The 17309-nt window shown below is 37.4% G+C and overlaps 1 pseudogene; it reads right to left on the bottom strand.

Annotated features, from left to right (window-relative positions):
- Positions 1-1673: 1673 nt before the first annotated feature.
- Positions 1674-3528, bottom strand: LOC107787464 (tetrahydroberberine oxidase-like; annotated as a pseudogene).
- Between the last annotated feature and the right edge of the window lie 13781 nt (positions 3529-17309).

The raw sequence follows: 17309 nt of genomic DNA, 5'->3' as shown, positions 1-17309 counted from the left end.
TGCCATATTATGAGTGTTAATGCACGAAGGGTAATGTCGTGCCATGTTATGAGAGTTAATGTACGAAGGATGATTTCGTGTCATGTTATGAGAGTTAATGAACAAAGGATGATGTTGTACCGTTTCTATTGATTTTATGGTGAGGTTGAGAGTAAAAGTACAAAGGGTGATGTCGTGCACTTTCCTTTACTGTGTTTACTTGTTCTTATTGGTTCAAGGTGTATTGGTTGTTCAAGTTATCATTACCGCTATGATTCTCTATCTTATATTCTCCTCAGCATGTCTCCCTCCCGATATTACTTGTCTAGATTCTACTTATTGTTTCATACATATACTGTTAAATTGCATATGTTTATTATGTGGGTGTTTTGTCATAGCTCCGTCACTATTTCGCCAAGGTTAGGCTCGACACTTACCAGTACATGGGGTCGGTTGTACTGATACTACACACTGCACTTCTGTGCAGATTTTAGTACTGGCCCTAGCTGATCGTGAGGTTAGCAGCTGGACTTGATCGTCAGGAGACCAAAGTAGATCTGCTGGCATCTGCAGACCCTGGAGTCTCTTCCTAGACTTATTACTTTACTGTTTCTTTCTCTTTCAGAACAGTGTACTTTCTTTCAGACTCTGTTTGTAGTAAATCGTAGTAGCTCGTGAGTTGTAACTCCATAACCTAAATATATCAGATATTATGGGTTTTATAATATTCCGCAAACTCAGTTTTAGCTTCTGTTTATCTTAATTATTTCTTTTATTAAAATTGGTTGAAGTTGACTTGAGAATTCTCTAACATTGGCTTGCCTAGCAAGTGAAATCTTAGGCGTCATCACGGTCCCGAAGGTGGAAATTCCGGATCGTGACACTCATATGGTCTCCACGATTAAATACTAGTGATATAATGCTTTTACACGTTAGCTATTTGTGAATAGACATGTAGTTGTATTGAATTCCAGAATTGAGGTGTAGGATTTTATTGACTAGGTCTTACCAAGTATACTTGATGTTGTGTGATGATATAATTATTCTGTAAGAAAGTGAAATCTTCTGTTTCATATCCTAGATTACTAATGATTAGTGTGTTTGGCTATGTTTTTATGCGTTGCGTGATTACTAGTCTTGAATTTTCGATAGAAAGGTTTGATTCTCAGGTTCGAGGTTATAATTAAGTGAAATATGACTGTATTTTGTATGAATTTTATATGATTGGTATGGGTTTTAAGTTGTGGTCCATATAGTGCCCAATTTAGAGACCAAGTCACAGCTCACTTTTAACAGAAAAATCAAAACGGTATCTAACAAAAGAAAAGTATTAAGTACTTGAAGGTTAGACCAAGAAAAAAATGAGGCTAGACCATTATAATCTAATCGAGTTTATATCTTTGGTAAGCTAACTATCAATGATGAGATATTTCTAAAGTTTAGCAAGTCGTTACACCTTCACCAAATTAACATTTCTGCTTTTTGTCATCCTATTATACCTTCATCAAGAGCAAAATAAACATTTAAAGAGACTTTTCCCAAAGTTAAAAAAAAAACTAATTAATGGGGCAAACGTTAGACGATAAATTAAAGAAAGGGGGCTAATGTTACAGTAAGAAAATAAAGACACACTGAGTCATAATTTCAACAAATTGAAACTAAGAGGAAAAAAAACAAAATCAACATGCAAGGAATAAAACTATAAAATAAATAAAACAGCCTTTATTATCAATCAATAATACAATAATACGAAAGAATAAGCAAATTACATTAAAAAAATACTGCACAAGTCGTATAATTAGCAGAGTGCCATGATCTCATGCACAGCCCGTTATTACACAATCGACGAAGAAGCAAACTATTTACGTACTTTATTACATAATAACATGTATTGAATTTTTTATAATAATCTTTTCTTTAACCGGAACTTCATTCGCCTTTGTTCTTCCAAGTAAGAGAAGGAATGCTTTGTTCATTCCTAAAGAAGTTTGAAGGATCCACCTTAGTCTTCACATGAACCAATCTATCAAAGTTATTTTTGAAATACTTAATCCCCCAAACTTTAGCTTGCACATAGCTTGTATATCCCTTGACATTGTTCACTCCAATATCAAGATCCCTATAGTTGATATAAGCAGCTCTAGGAAACTTAGAAACAAAAGGAGCCATGTAAGAATAAAGCCTTCTTATCCAACTTATATGCCTTTCAGCAACTTCTTCTCCTTGTTCATCCCAAAATACCAAATGTTGGATTTTGTACAAATTCCCAGCTCTATGAGGGAATGGGATAGCAGATGTTGCAATCTCATCCATTTTCCCACCATATGGACTCAAGATCACTTCTGCTCCTTCAGCTCCATTTTCAAAAAACAATCTCCATAATCCTTCGAAACCTCCCTCGGGGATTGGCTTCTGCACGTAGTCTGATTTTGCCTTGAAGTATCGCGTTGAGAGTTGAACCCTACTTCGCAATACATCAAGAGATTCACCTCTTGGAAATCCTGCAAAGTACAATATAGACTCTATCCAGCTCATTTCAATGCAATCTTCTCTTTTTAACCCTAATTCAGGGAAGCTTTCTTGCATGATGTGAAGTAATCGATCGACCTCCACCTAGGAATATCGAGTTGAATGAAGCTACAACTGTTTGTTTGTTACCTCCTTCACTTGAGTTCACTCTACTAATCAAGATCCTAATGAACAAATCTTCGTGGAATCTTGAAGCAACATATTGCCACTTATGAACAAGCTTTGTAGCATTTTGTTCCAAGGTCTTGCCAAGGGTAAAAACAGTTACTTTCTCCGGAACATCTACTAATTTGATCTTCCATGCAAGAACAAGTCCAAAGCTATTACCTCCACCTCCCCTAATTGCCCAAAAGAGATCTTCTCCCATTGAATCCCTATCAAGAATTCTTCCGGTCGCGTCAATCAACCGTGCATCTACAATGTTATCTGCGGCTAGGCCATATTTTCTCAACATAACACCATAACCACCTCCACTAAAATGTCCACCAACACCAACTGTAGGACAAACACCAGCTGGAAACCCTAGGGTTTTGCTTTTCTCCGCAATTTTATAATAGAGTTCGCCAATAGTGGATCCAGCTTCAACCCATGCACTCTTGTCCTCAGCATTAACAGTGATTGTTCTAAGGTTGATTAGATCAACTATGGCAAATGGAACTTCAGATACATAAGAAAGTCCCTCGTAATCATGTCCTGCACCTCGAACCCTAACGTGCATCCCAGTTTCCTTAGCACAAAGAATGACTCGTTGGACCTCGGATTCACTTACAGGGGTGACAATCACAAGAGGTTTAGGAGTTCCAGTGGTGTTGAACCTTAGGTTTTGAATGGAAAATTGAAGGATTGATGAATAGGAAGAGTTATTTGGGGTGTAAATGGAGGTTTGGTTACTGCGGGATAAGCATTGGAGGAATTGTTCATGAGTATCAGCTGAAGCTGCCCATGAAGTTGATGAAAAAACAACAAGTAGTACTAAAAGAAAGGAAAACCAAGAAATCTTCATTGTTGCTTGAGATGTTGTTTTGTTTGTGTTATGGAAATGAAATTGCAAACCCCTCTATTTATAATGTGTGAGGAGCTAAATGTTTGGTTGAACTTTCTGTCATCTGTTTGTGAAAGGTTTACATGCACTAGGTTGTAATGAAAAACAAATAAAACAATAAAAGAAGATTATTCAAATCATCCAGAAGCAGGACCACCAATAGAGATATGAGAAAATTAGAACCAATGAATTTTTCTCACATTAAGAAAATGTAGAAATCTGGTCCTAATAGCCTTTCACATTTATTTGACCTTCATAATTACCGCAAATGAGCATAAGTTCAACCACACAGCTATTTGCTAATTAAGAAAGCAGTAGAATAAAGTAAATACTAAAATATAAAGAGATTGCTTGAAATGGTCCCAGCCTGGGGCTTTTAGATGGAAGTATAGATTTTAGAAATTTCTTTTGAAAAATGTTGTGTTTGGATTATTTTTGAGAGATGAATTTTTTGGCAAATTTTGTTAGCTTTTTGAAACCAGAGGGCGATTATTTGTGTTTTTCGTAAGACATGATTGAGGAAATCAGAATCTTTTTTTTTATAACCAAATTACAAGCTTGCTGTTTTGATTTTATGAAAAGTTTATGTAAAATGTCCCCTAGGATGTTGGGTAGAGTGTATCTTGTTATAAAAAGGTCGCAGGTGATTTAAGTTATATATGGATAGTTTAAAGAATATGTACATTATCGAGTGAGACAATAGAGAAAATAGGATTTGTTTATTCTTATATTTTGGGTTAGAGAAAAGATTTTCGAGCTCATCAAATCTAATGGAAAACACTAAATTGATGAAAGTTTTCATACGTGTGGACCAGATTTAACTTCATGATTCTAACAAACGAACAGATAGTGATCATATTTGGTACAAGAATGGTGAATAACAGTTATATATGTCGACCAAGTTAAAAAAAAAAAAGGACAGCCCAGTACATAAGGCACCTTACATTCACGTCCGGGAAAGGGTCACACCAAATAATTCATAAGAGCAAATAAATGGTGTGTTAAGGCTTCTAAGCTTGATATATCGTCCCTTGAGTTCTTCTCAAGAGCAGGGAGAATAATAATGGTAAAACGTATCTGACATAATTAAGAAGTACCGTACCACGTGCGTAACATTTATAGCCTGATTGGCCAAGTTTTGTTTTGGCAAAAGTGCTTCAGTTTTTTTAAACTTGGTCAAACACTAATTGTTGCTCAGAAGTGCTTTTCAAACTAATTAGACAAACACAAATTGTTTCTCACCAAAAGTACTTTTAAAAAAAAAGTATTTTAAAAAAAAAACACTTTTCAAAATAAGCTGATTTTTACAACTTGGCCAAACGGGCTATTAGTATAAAAGATTATTTTAAAACACTCTCGTTGTTATGAGCTCATTAATCATAACTAAAGGGTTAGCGAGTTTCTACACATAAAAAGGTTCATAAATAACTTTAATCGAATGATATTTTTGTGAGACCATTTAACTTAGGACCCATTTGGCCATAGATTTTGCTAAAATATATTTGGAATTTTTTTGGCAAATACATGTTTGGCTATAGATTTTATCTATATTTTGACAAATTCCCAAGAACTGGTTTTGGCCCAAAATATCACTATTACATTTTTAAAAAAATTGCTCCAAACTTTTATATTTTATAAAAGAGCCTACCATTTATTATTTTATAACATGCTACTTCGTCTCCTTGGTCATCTAATAGTGTATTATGTAGTTCATTATAAAATTGATAATTTTGTACCAAATTTATTTATGTTCAGGATTATGGTTTGCGATAATATAATGAATGTTATTGATAAAGGTACTGTTGGGTATTTGTGATAGTTTTTAGAACTTGTGGGTATAAGTCATGTTTCATATTTTTTTCAAAAAAAAATGAAATATGTTTTGAAAACAAACACATTCTCATCTTCAAACCAAACTTCACCCAAATTAGATTTTTCAAAATATATTTGGGAATATATGGCCGACGCTAGCTTAATTATTTTGTTTGAAGGATTGTATTAGAATCTTCAGGGAAAAAAGTTCTTAGTTGTATAATATCATTACTCCCTAAGATCGAATTCAGACGGGTTTTTGTTTTGTTTTTTTAGAGGAACTGAAATTATTGTATAGAGTTACGTATTTAAAATCCTTTGACCCCTACAAAGATGACAAGTTGTGTGTATCAATTGGTCATGGTCTTTGCATATGAATTGACAATTGAAATTTAACAAAATTGAAAATTCTCACGATTTTGGTTTCAGATAGGCTATGGCGTAAGAAGAAAGATATTCGTTTTTCCTTCCCTTTGAATTTAGATTATTTTTTTGCCCCAAGTTACTTCGAAATTTCAATATTTTGACTTTAGAAAGTTTATCCAACAAGCTAAATTTTATGGTTTCAAAATTTTTTTCTTCTCTTTTTCGTCATAGGCATTTGTATTTTTACTTAATATGATAGATCAACATCTAAAACCAAGTTTTTTCCCGACTTCACTTTCATGATCAAATAATTCTTAAACGGCAATTTATAGTTTTTTTTTTCTTTAACAAGGGCTCAAACTTACAAGTTTTTCCTACTTACAAGAAAAAAGAAGAATTATTCGTTTATCATATGGAGGAGATTATTAGAGAGAAAAGAGAATGAACTAAAATGGTAAAGTAAATTCATTTTCATTAATATAGTGACCTTATTGTCCCTTCTTTTTTTTTACCAATTTATTAATGTTGGCATAAGATCCTAAATTAAATGAAATAAATGTAACATAAATTTTATAAAAACGCTAATTATCGTGTGTGTGTGTGTGTGTGTGTGATATATATATATATATATATATATATATATATATATATATATATATATATATATATATATATATATATAAGACGCCTCATGGGCTGCTCTTTCATATCAATTGGAAACAAGAAACGTAGCAGAGATTAAATTTGTCAAAAAATTAACCACCTCATGGGCTGCCTTTTGTTTTAGACGACATTGCAAATAATGCATGCATTTCAACAATAACTTAGTATATTGATCTATCATTATGTTTATCCAACAGTTCCTTCATTTTTACACATTAGACCATCCGAGGAGAAGAAGATGAGGAGGAGGAGGAATTTTATGTCGCTCTTTTTTAAGTTGTGCGTATATTTCTAAATACATTGCATATGTTGGCTACGTTTGAAATAGCAGCCCTTAAAAGGGCCGAGATTACTACTTTCTGAACAAGGGATTTTAAAGCCCATAGGAATCGCTTATAAAACATTCGGCCCGTCATACATATTAATGGTAAAAATAGCACGGTATAGCTTGGTCATTCAAAAATACCCAACGTTTATGAAGTCAATAAAAAATAGCCACTATTTTGCTTCAACAGAGACCGGTCCAGCTGGTGCACCTGTGTATGAACTCCAGCATATTATGCTGGACCGGTATACTTTGCTGACTCCAGTATAATATATTGGAGACTGGAGCACCGGTGCTCCAAACTCCAGTATATTATACTGGACAATTATACTTGCTGGAACTCCAGTATATTATGCTGGAGTTCTAGTGTACTTATGCTGGAACTCCATCATATTATGATGGAACTCCAGTATAATATGTTGGAGTTCAAGCATACTTATGCTGGAACTTCAGTATAATATACTGGCGTATTTTCGGATTGTGAACAGTGTTTTCGCTCAGATTTATCTTTACATGAAAAGTAGCTAAATTTCGATTACTTTTGAAACTGGGCTATTTTTAAACGACCAGTTGTAAATCTGACTATTTTGGAATTTACCCCAAGCTCTCCATATTAATACGAGCGTAGGTATAAGGGCTCTAAAGAAAAGAGTTTTTAACATGATTGATCTATTTTAAAGGATTATTAATATAAATGATATTACTTTTGCTTTATTCCAAAATTGCAAATTCATTTACAATTGTGGCATATTATAAAATCATATACGTTTAATTGCCTATATGTTTTAAAAGATTCATTAATTAAGGGATGGGTCATTAACTTATTCTCATTTATACCCCTCAAAACCTATTCTCTCTTTCTCTTCCCTTCATACAGACGATTCTGTTCTCTCTCTCCCTTCTCATCTTCCATCTGTATCTTTTTCAACTTGATCATAATGGCTCCTTCGTTATTTCATAAATATATTATGAGTAATATGTTCTGCATTTTTATCTATTCCTTAAATATAACAAGAATATGCTCTGGCTAAGATTTGCTAGCAAATATAAAAATAAATACTTATTAGGCAAAATACATAAAGAGATACTTAAAGTTGACGTCAGATGTCTCTCTCACACTCTAACTTACCAGGTGACCATATAGGCACTTTAACTTAACATAGATGTGTTACATGGACACCTGTTGTTTGACTCAAAAGATATTGAAACTTTTTTGAACAAATCAATCAAAGATGAAAGGGCAAATCTTAGTTAGACATAATAAATTATAGATCAAAGAGCTAGCAGTGTAGATCATACTTAAGATGAAGGAAATGTAAATAATCTTATTGAGATTCAATATTGTATCTCCCATCAATCGATGAGGAGACCGCTTTACAAGTTTTCCTAGAGATTCACTCTTCTCTATCAAGAATACTAGAAGAGGGCTTTTTAGCTTTAGAGAGAGATAGGAGAAGTCGTCGCTCCCCTGTTGAAAGCTTTCCCTTGCTATATATAGTCGTGGCACCCTTGTCCTTTGCTTGGCTTGACGTCCTCTTATCTCCAAAGTGTCTTAGTCGTGCTTTTAGGAGCCGCTCTCGCCGACCCGTCAGATGCCGAGAAAGGGATATGGAGCGGGCTATACTATCTTTCACTGCCCGGTCACTTAGGCGAGACGTTGGTCATCTCGGTCGTGACGGTCAGATTTTGACCAATACAGTTAGTCCATCTGCCTGTCGGGATCATCCTCTGTCGGGCTCGGCAGACGGATCATGATTGTTATAAATTCGAGAGAAATCTGACTTTTGACTTTTTATTCCTTAGTTACATTTCTTAGGTTTTTGGCGGAGTGGCAGCGTTCTTTCGATTCCCCTAGACCTTTGTAGTGGTTTCGGAACTGAAACGTCATTTAGTATCAAAGAGTGGTTTTGTGGTTGCCGCCATTATTACACACGTTCCTGGAGAACTGAAACGTTTTGTGCCCTATCATATTCGATTGGCGACTCTTGGGTTTCGTGCTCGGGGGATTTATGTCTCTTATAAATAGAGGGAGCTTATCATTCGATTGACACACTTATGTACCTTTTATTTGAGAGAACCCTATAGATACACTTTCTTTCTGATACTCCAACTTTCTTCTTGCCCCCTTGTTCACTGAAAATTCTCATCCCTTCTTTTTGTTATTTCTTTGGCGTGTTTTCTGATAAAAATGGCTGGTGATTCTTCTCGCGACAATCTCCCTGTCGCTAGTCCGATACTAGAAAGTGCTGCTCAGGCCACCGAAGGGGCAGATGCGGTGGAAGATGAGGATGTCCCATCAGTGATTGAGATCCTGCCTCTCCCTAGGAGAGAGCCGACTAACTTCAGTACTCCCATCGGGGTCGAACCGAAACATGTTCACTCCATTATGAGAGAAAGGGACATTGCAGAGTTGAAAGAAATGTGGGGAATCCCCAATTACGTTGATATGCGGTCGGCAGTGGGGAAAGACATAGTTCATTTCGACCGCCCCGGGTACTGCATGTTCTACGCCTACCCCTTCCTTGTAGGGTACACACTTCCTTTTCCTTTGTTGGTGGTGGATTTTTGCCGTTTTTATGAGGTATGCCCCGCCCAACTTTCGCCGTATGTGTATAAGTTATTCCTTATGCTGCTTAAGTACACATAACTCGTCGGTCGTGGGGTCACTTTGGACCATATGCTTAGCATTTTCACCCCTCAACTTATTTGTGGTACGATGATTCACATGTGTCCTCGATGGTCAAGGAGTCTGGTGGTGAGGATGGATGACAGGACCAACCGTCGTTTCTACGAGAATTATTTTTACGTACGGACTGAGCACATTGTGGCAGACCCAACGGGATTCCCTAAGAAGTAAAACTTTGCGCGTAAGTTTTTGTATCTTTAGTCGACGAGGTACCCGACCGTTTCATGTTACGGTACTAAACTTTATCATGTCTTTGCAGCTAAAAGATTTTCCCCTCCACCTGTCGAAGGCATTCATGACTGGGTGGGCACCCTCCTTCCCCATACAGTGGGGATTCTCACATGGTCGACCTTTCATGACAGGTTCGGACACATTACAGGTAAGATGAAGTTTCTATTTGCTATTCTTGCTCTCTGTTTGCTTGGCTTCTTATATGTCGTTTGTCGATGTCAGAGAGAGTACGGAGAGGAAGGGCTCCTTCGTTAGCTTTTCGTCAACCGGCCTCATCTGCTCACCCTGCGGTGGTACCCATCGTCCAACCTTCATCGAGGGCTGCTTCAGTTGAGTCTACGGCCTTGGTTACTCTTGCGAGGGCCACTTCTCAGGATGAGGTCCCGACCTGTGTTGTTCGCCAGATGGGTGAGTCACCGTCTACAGGGGAAGAGAAGGGTCCATTGAAGAGACGAAGAGTGGAGTTTGAGATTGTGCCCCCAATAGTGATTCATCTGGACGACTCTCCCACGATGGGCTCTGGAGAAGATATTGTCCGCTACTAAAAAAACCAGGGTTTAGCGACGGACAAAATCTGTAGCTAAACAGAAAAATCCGTCGCTAATCTCATTTAGCGACGGATTAGCGACGGATTATCAAAAGATTCTTCTAGCAACGAGCATTTTAGCGACAGATTAGCGACAACGTTCGTAGCTAAATCCAGTTTTTTTTGTAGTGGTCGTGGCTCCCACCGTAGGGACGGAACCAGCCGTTGCTTCAGCTCAATCAAAAGTTCATGGGTTTGTCGGTGATCAGCAACATGTCGTGGCAGAGAATCAGACTTTTGGGGCCACCGTCATGATTTCGGACGTACCTTCATCTCTGCAATTGGTCGTGTTCCCCCTTCGGCTGCCGAAAAAGGGAAAGGCATGGTGATCGATGATTACGAATCCGAGTCGGACCTCGACCTTGATGATGTCAGGATGTTTAAAGAAGTCCTTACCCACTCAGTGGTTCATGTGGGGGCTCGTCCCGTATCCTTCATATCCCTTCCGGTGTCACCCTCTTAGGGGATAGGGAGGATCTAGTGCCGCAGTTCAGCCTGCTATGCTCCGAAGCCGAAAATGCGACCATTCGGTCCATTCCTGATGCTGATTTGATGGATGATGTGGACATTATGGGCATAAGGGTACGTTGCATTTTACTTTTGTTTTTCTTCTCCGTTCTTGAAAATACTGGTCTAATCCCGTCTTTGCATTTTCCAGACGTATATGGTGGAAGTGGAAAGCATCCGCAGGGCTAACATTCAGGCCAAGATTTTCTTGAAGATGTTGGAGAAGTATCGTCGCTACCGCAACAGGTGCCGCGAGATGCATGAGCGGCTGAAGATAAACCCTGGTAATCGGGCTCTTGGCGAGGAGTTGGAGAAATGGGACCAGGAGTTGATGCAAGCTATTTGCAACAAGAGTGCGCTCGAGTTGGGTAAGGGATTCGCTGCAGAATGTGAGCATCTGCAGGAGAGATTGAGGTCGATGCAGTCGGAGATGGATCATAACTTGATCAAGGTCGAGGCAATGAGTGTGTAATGGATGGGAAAATTAACTGCGCTAGAGAACAATGTCGTTATGTTGGAGAGCATCGAGAGTGCTTGGTCCGAGGCTTCGGCGAGAGAGACGGCCCTGGAGAACACCATTCGCGTCCTTCAATTCGAACAAGAGTCGGAGAAAGCAATATCTACCCTCATGGAGGCAAGGCTCGATGAGCGCATCAGCGAGATTGACCAAGAGGCATCGGTTCTGGGAGATCGGGTCGCAGCACTGGAGGCAGAAAATGGGCGACTGTTGGCTCAGATTGAATATATATATATATATATATATATATATATATATATATATATATATATATATATATATATATATATATATATATATATATATATATATATATATATATATATATATATATATATATATATATATATATATATATATATATATATATATATATATATATATATATATATAGTTTGTGGGAGGCGGGTACTGTGACTGAGGCTGCATATGAAGAAGCGCGAGTGAAAGCGCGGGAGGCTCGCGTCAATTTTGGGTATGATGTGGCGACGCCTGAAGCTAATGGGGGTGCGGATGATAGTAATGGAGGGCTTCTTAGAGATGGTGATGGTGATGGTGAGGGCGATGATGACGCCGAATGAAGAATGTTGTCTTTGTTTGTTCTTATTTTCATTTGCTTGTTATTGTTTTTTAATATATTTGTTCGTCGTCTGTTGTCATTCTTTTTTCCCCCTTTTCTTTTCATTCTTCTTCCTTCTCCCTCCCCTTCCCACCTTTTTTTATTGTTGGCTTGGTCTATGTATAAGCGGCGATAGTCAGCACAATGACTTTGTATAAAGGAGAGTCTTTTCTTCATTATGTGCTTTGTACTTCACCTTTACATCAACTGTTTTTGGCTTTTGATGCGAGATAGATGCCTGTATAGCTAGTCCCAGTTTTTTTCTTTCTGATGGATCTGGGCCTCAGAAGTGTTACGACCTAATCGAGAGAGTGTCTCATCATTATTCGATTGAGGTCGAAATCTTTTCTTTTTGGCGGAGCCTTGGCCTTAAAGGGTGTTATTTCAAACTTATCGAAATAGTAACTCGTCGTCGTTCGATCGAGGTCAAACTCTTCTCTTTCTGGTGAAGGCTCTTAGCCTTAGAGGGTTTTATTTTGAACTTAACGGAATAGTAACCCGTCATTGCTCGATCGAGGTCAAACTCTTGTCTTTCTGGCGAAGGCTCTTAGCCTTAAAGGGTGTTATTTCGAACTCATCAAAACAGTAACCCGTCGGCGTTCGATCGAGGTCGAACTGTTCTCTTGGCGAAGGCCCTTGGCCTTAAAGGGTATTATTTCGAACTTATCAAAATAGTAACTCGTCGTCGTTCGATCGAGATCGAACTCTTCTCTTGGCGAAGTCCTTTGGCCTTAAAGGGTATTATTTTGAACTTATCGAAATAATAACCCATCGTCGTTTGATCGAGACCGAACTCTTCTCTTGGAGATAAGGCCCTTGGCCTTAAAGGGTATTATTATAGACTTATCGAAATAGTAACCCATCGTCGTTCGATCGAGGTCGAACTCTTCTCTTGGCGAAGGCAATTGGCCTTAAAGGGAGTTATTTCGAACTTATCAAAATAGTAACCAGTCATCATTCGATCGAGGTCGAACTCTTCTCTTGGCGAAGGCCTTTGGCCTTAAAGGGGGTTATTTCGAACTTATCAAAATAGTAACCTATCGTCGTTTGATCGAGGTCGAACTCTTCTCCTGGCAAAGGCCCTTGGCCTTAATAAATGTTATTTCAAACTTATCAAAATAGTAACTCGTCGTCGTTCGATCGAGGTTGAACTCTTCTCTTTATGGCGAAGGCCCTTTGCCTTAAAGGGTGTTATTTCGAACTTATCGAAATAGTAACTCGTCGTCGTTCGATCGAGGTCAAACTATTCTCTTTTTGGTGAAGGCCCTTGGCCTTAAAGGGTGTTATTTTGAACTTATCGAAATAGAAACTCGTCGTCGTTCGATCAAGGTCGAACTCTTCTCCTGGCAAAGGCCCTTGGCCGTAAAGGGTATTATTTCGAACTTATCGAAATAGTAACCCGTCGTCGTTCGATCGAGGTCGAACTCTTCTCCCGGCGAAGGTCCTTAGCCTTAAAGGGTGTTATTTCGAACTTATTGAAATAGTAATCTGTCATTCGATTTGGCGAAGGTCCTTGGACTTAAAGGGGGTTATTTTGAACTTATCAAAATAGTAACCCGTCGTCATTCGATCGAAGTCGAACTCTTCTCCTGGCGAAGGCCCTTCACCTTAAAGGGTGTTATTTCGAACTTATCGAAATAGTAACCCGTCGTCGTTCCAGTTTTTGGAGAGCCAGATATCTTCTGGGTGAGTCCCAGTCCGTTTGGCATTGCTCGCAACGGAGGGTACAATGTCGGAGAATGTGAAATATTGTTGTTTCGCTTAGGTTCGCTCTGTTCACGAATTGTAGTTTCCTTGTCTGACCCCTGTCTTCCAACTCGGAGGTGTCTCCGGCGGGCGGGATCACAATTGTTTTGCAGTAGTTTTTCGTCCTTTAATTGAGGTGTTTCTTTATTCATTCGCCTGCGCGGCCATTGTATTCCTACTTAAGCAGAGATTAGGAGGTGTGTTAGAATGAAACTTTCCCTGCCCCTGTTTGGTGGTCCGATGGGGGAGAACTGATTGGTAACATCGTTTGCCTTGTTTGGCGTATCGATGGTTGATGGGGCTGAGGTTTCTAAGCTTGATAATTTTGTTCATCTCTCCTCCCTCTATTGCACTGCTCCTTTGTCTCACGCGGGTTGGATTTTTCCTTTGCACTCTTTTTGGTGAGTGATCATATTTTTTGTCTTTGATCTGGGAAAGACTAGAAAATTTCACTAAGAAATCCCATAGACAGTGCCAAATTGTTTGACTAAAAGATATTGAAACTTTTTTGAAAAAATCAATCAAAGATGAAGAGGCAAATCTTAGTCAGACATAATAAATTCCAGATCAAAGAGCTAGCAGTGTAGATCATACTTAAGATGAAGAAATGTAAATGATCTTATTGAGATTCAATATTGTATCTCCCATAAATCGATGAGGAGACCGCTTTACATGTTTTCCTAGAGATTCACTCTTCTCTATCAAGAATACTAGAAGAGAGCTTTTTAGCTTTAGAGAGAGATAGGAGAATTCGTCGCCCCCTGTTGAAAGCTTTCCCTTGCTATATATAGTCGTGACACCCTTGCCCTTTGCTTGGCTCGACGTCCTTTTGCCTCCAAAGTGTCTTAGTCGTGCTTTTAGGCGCTGCTCTTGCCGACCTTTCGGATGCCGAGAAAGGGATATGGAGCGGGCTATACTATCTTTCACTGGCCGGTCACTTAGACGGGACGTTGGTCAGCTCGGTCATGACGGTCAGATTTTGACCAATACACTTGTGTCTGTAAGTCTACCTCCGTGAATACACTCTCTGCTGACATGTCAAGTCAACATATGAAATAATGACACATGTAATTTCAAAATAAAAATATTATCACCTTAATAATAACTTGATTTAAAAAACTCAAAAAGAATAATTCTTTCTTCTTCCAACCCTACCCGCTGTCATCTTCCCCAACGACCCCTCCTTGCCGAAAAATTAATTTCTGGCAATTCTTTTTCAATTTTGTCTTCTTCTCCAGAAATTTGATCTTTTTTTTTCTTTTTCTTCACGTTGGAGCTTTCGTCGAAATTTCTTTGAAAGTTCCAAATCTGATTCTTCTTCTTTAGATTCACGAAACTTCGCCGGAAAAATAAAACTTCGTCGGAATTTTTGAGCTATAAATCTGATTTGTTTTCAGATTTAAGTCACAAAGATTAATTTGGTTATTGTTGAGAAAAAAATGAAGCTTTGCTGGAAAAAATTAAAATTTCGCCGAAATTATTATTTTTCAGATTTTTTTTTGCAGGAAATGTTACTGTTTATATTTTTCTTCTTCTTAATCTTAAATGTTATTGCTTTTGAATAATTCAGATATTGTTTACGAGGAGAGGAGGTAACAAGGTTTTTCTTTCTTCTTCATGTTACTTTTGGACAAATTGACAAGTTTTTTGTTGTTTTTGGGTTGAGAAGATGGTGATGGTTACATGGTGTTTTGTACTTCTGTATGCGAGTTGTTTGGTGGTAATGGGGTTGCTCGTTTTTTGACTTAAAGGGCTTATGTACATGGTTGTTTTGGGTATTAGAGTGAAGCTTGGTAAAGCTCATATGGTGGAAGACAAATGGAAAAGAAGAGCTTGTGGCAAAGAGAAGATGGTAAGGTGAGAAAAAAAAGGTAATGTGAAATCCATCTTTCAGAACAAGGAAAGATCAAATATGCACCTTCACGCGCTCAAATATGAGTGAGACACACTCATATTGCCATGTCACCACAGAGTTTTTACGAGACATACTAAAAACCAACATAAAGTGTTTATATGGTCACCTGGTAAGTTGGAGTGTGAGAGAGACATCTGGGGCCAACTTTAAGTGTCCGTTTATGTATTTTGCCTATTTATTATGTATAAGATATGTATATTTTTTGTATACTATATATTAATTACAACAATATATATTTTTTCGGCTATTTTTTTTATAGTAGCAGTTAAACTGTGTAGTTTTCCTAAAAATTGAAGGGATCCTTACACAAGTAGCCGGTCGAATTTACTACTTATTTTTTCTAGTAAGTATACATGGTTATAAATATTATATATAAAATTTACACATATTATACATCTGTCAGCTATTTTTAATTTAACTGATTAGGTGGAAAACTATTTTGACTGATTTTTTCAAAATAATAAGAAATAATGGGAAGCAAGAACATAACGAGAATAATTAGCTCTTCATTCCCTTGTTTGGTTAGAGGAGAAAATAAGAAAGAATGAAATACATTGTGTCCCCCGGGATAATTTATAGGAAAAAATATACAGTATAGCCGTTCCAAAAAATAATAGTCGATAATATATATAATATGTATAATATGCATATGTATTCATATTTTTTGTATATTTGATTATTAGATGTAATTATTTTAAGTGCCTTATCACAAAAGTGGTCAAGCAAACAGATGATGCTGGTTCTGCGGGTAAGCTAGCAAGTGACGAAATGAAGAAAAAAAAGACCCTTTTATTGTAAGTTGAAAGCGAAGTCCATTGTCCTCGTATTGGCAATTATTATAGGTCTGCCAAGTGTGTGACTAGCCCAATATATTGATCTCGGCCCGAGCTTCATTTTGGAAGCCCACTCCCACGGCGTTCATAGCTCGGTTAATGTGCTAGCAATAATGAAAATTCTTCCCTTCGCTAATTAAAAATATGGTTGAATGAGGAATCTACTTCACGATAAATTGAAGAGAAATTTTCATAAAGCACTATCGTTTAGTGGTAATTAGTTATTTATAGATATTATTTGCTATATTACGGATTGTAGATATATTTTTTATTGTTATAAGATGTATTTGATGTATTTAAACTACTGTATTCATGAATACAGTAGCATTTTAGGCGTGAAATATGAGACTACACTTTTTTAAACGAAAAGTGAATAAATTAACATAATAGACTCATAATATAACTCAACAAACTCAATTATAACACACAAATTTTGTATTTTCAGTTATAAAAAAGATTCTCAATCGAAAAACTCCCCAAAAATATAGCAATCTTCAGAGAAATTATATAATACATCTGAATACATAGATTATATTAATTAAAAAATATATATGAATATATTCATGGAATATAGCGAGACAGTGAATACTATGAAATACATAAAATACAACAGGATACATTGAAATGCAATGAAAAAAAATAATGAATACAATGAAATACATAGAATACATCGAGATACATTGAAATACAATGAAATATATTAGCAAAAAATTCAAGTTGTTCGGCCCCAAACTCCGTCGTCTTTGCTCAAGAACAACCCTAATGTCATCTCGCCGTCACTGTTGCCTCTGGTTGTCGTTGTTACGGAGAATATTTCTATATCGAAAATTTCTAAACGGAAATCCCTAAAGGCGACTAAATCACGACAAATACAACAGAAATTGGATGCTGCCACTCACTCCTTTTCGAAAATCCCTCAATTCAACCAGGGCCCAAGCACAAGAGTCTGTTCA

Source organism: Nicotiana tabacum, chromosome 8 (assembly GCF_000715075.1).
Source record: "Nicotiana tabacum cultivar K326 chromosome 8, ASM71507v2, whole genome shotgun sequence".
In the NCBI taxonomy this organism is placed as follows: domain Eukaryota; kingdom Viridiplantae; phylum Streptophyta; class Magnoliopsida; order Solanales; family Solanaceae; genus Nicotiana; species Nicotiana tabacum.
Note: the sequence above shows the minus strand (reverse complement) of the source record. Positions and strands in the feature narration are given on the sequence as shown.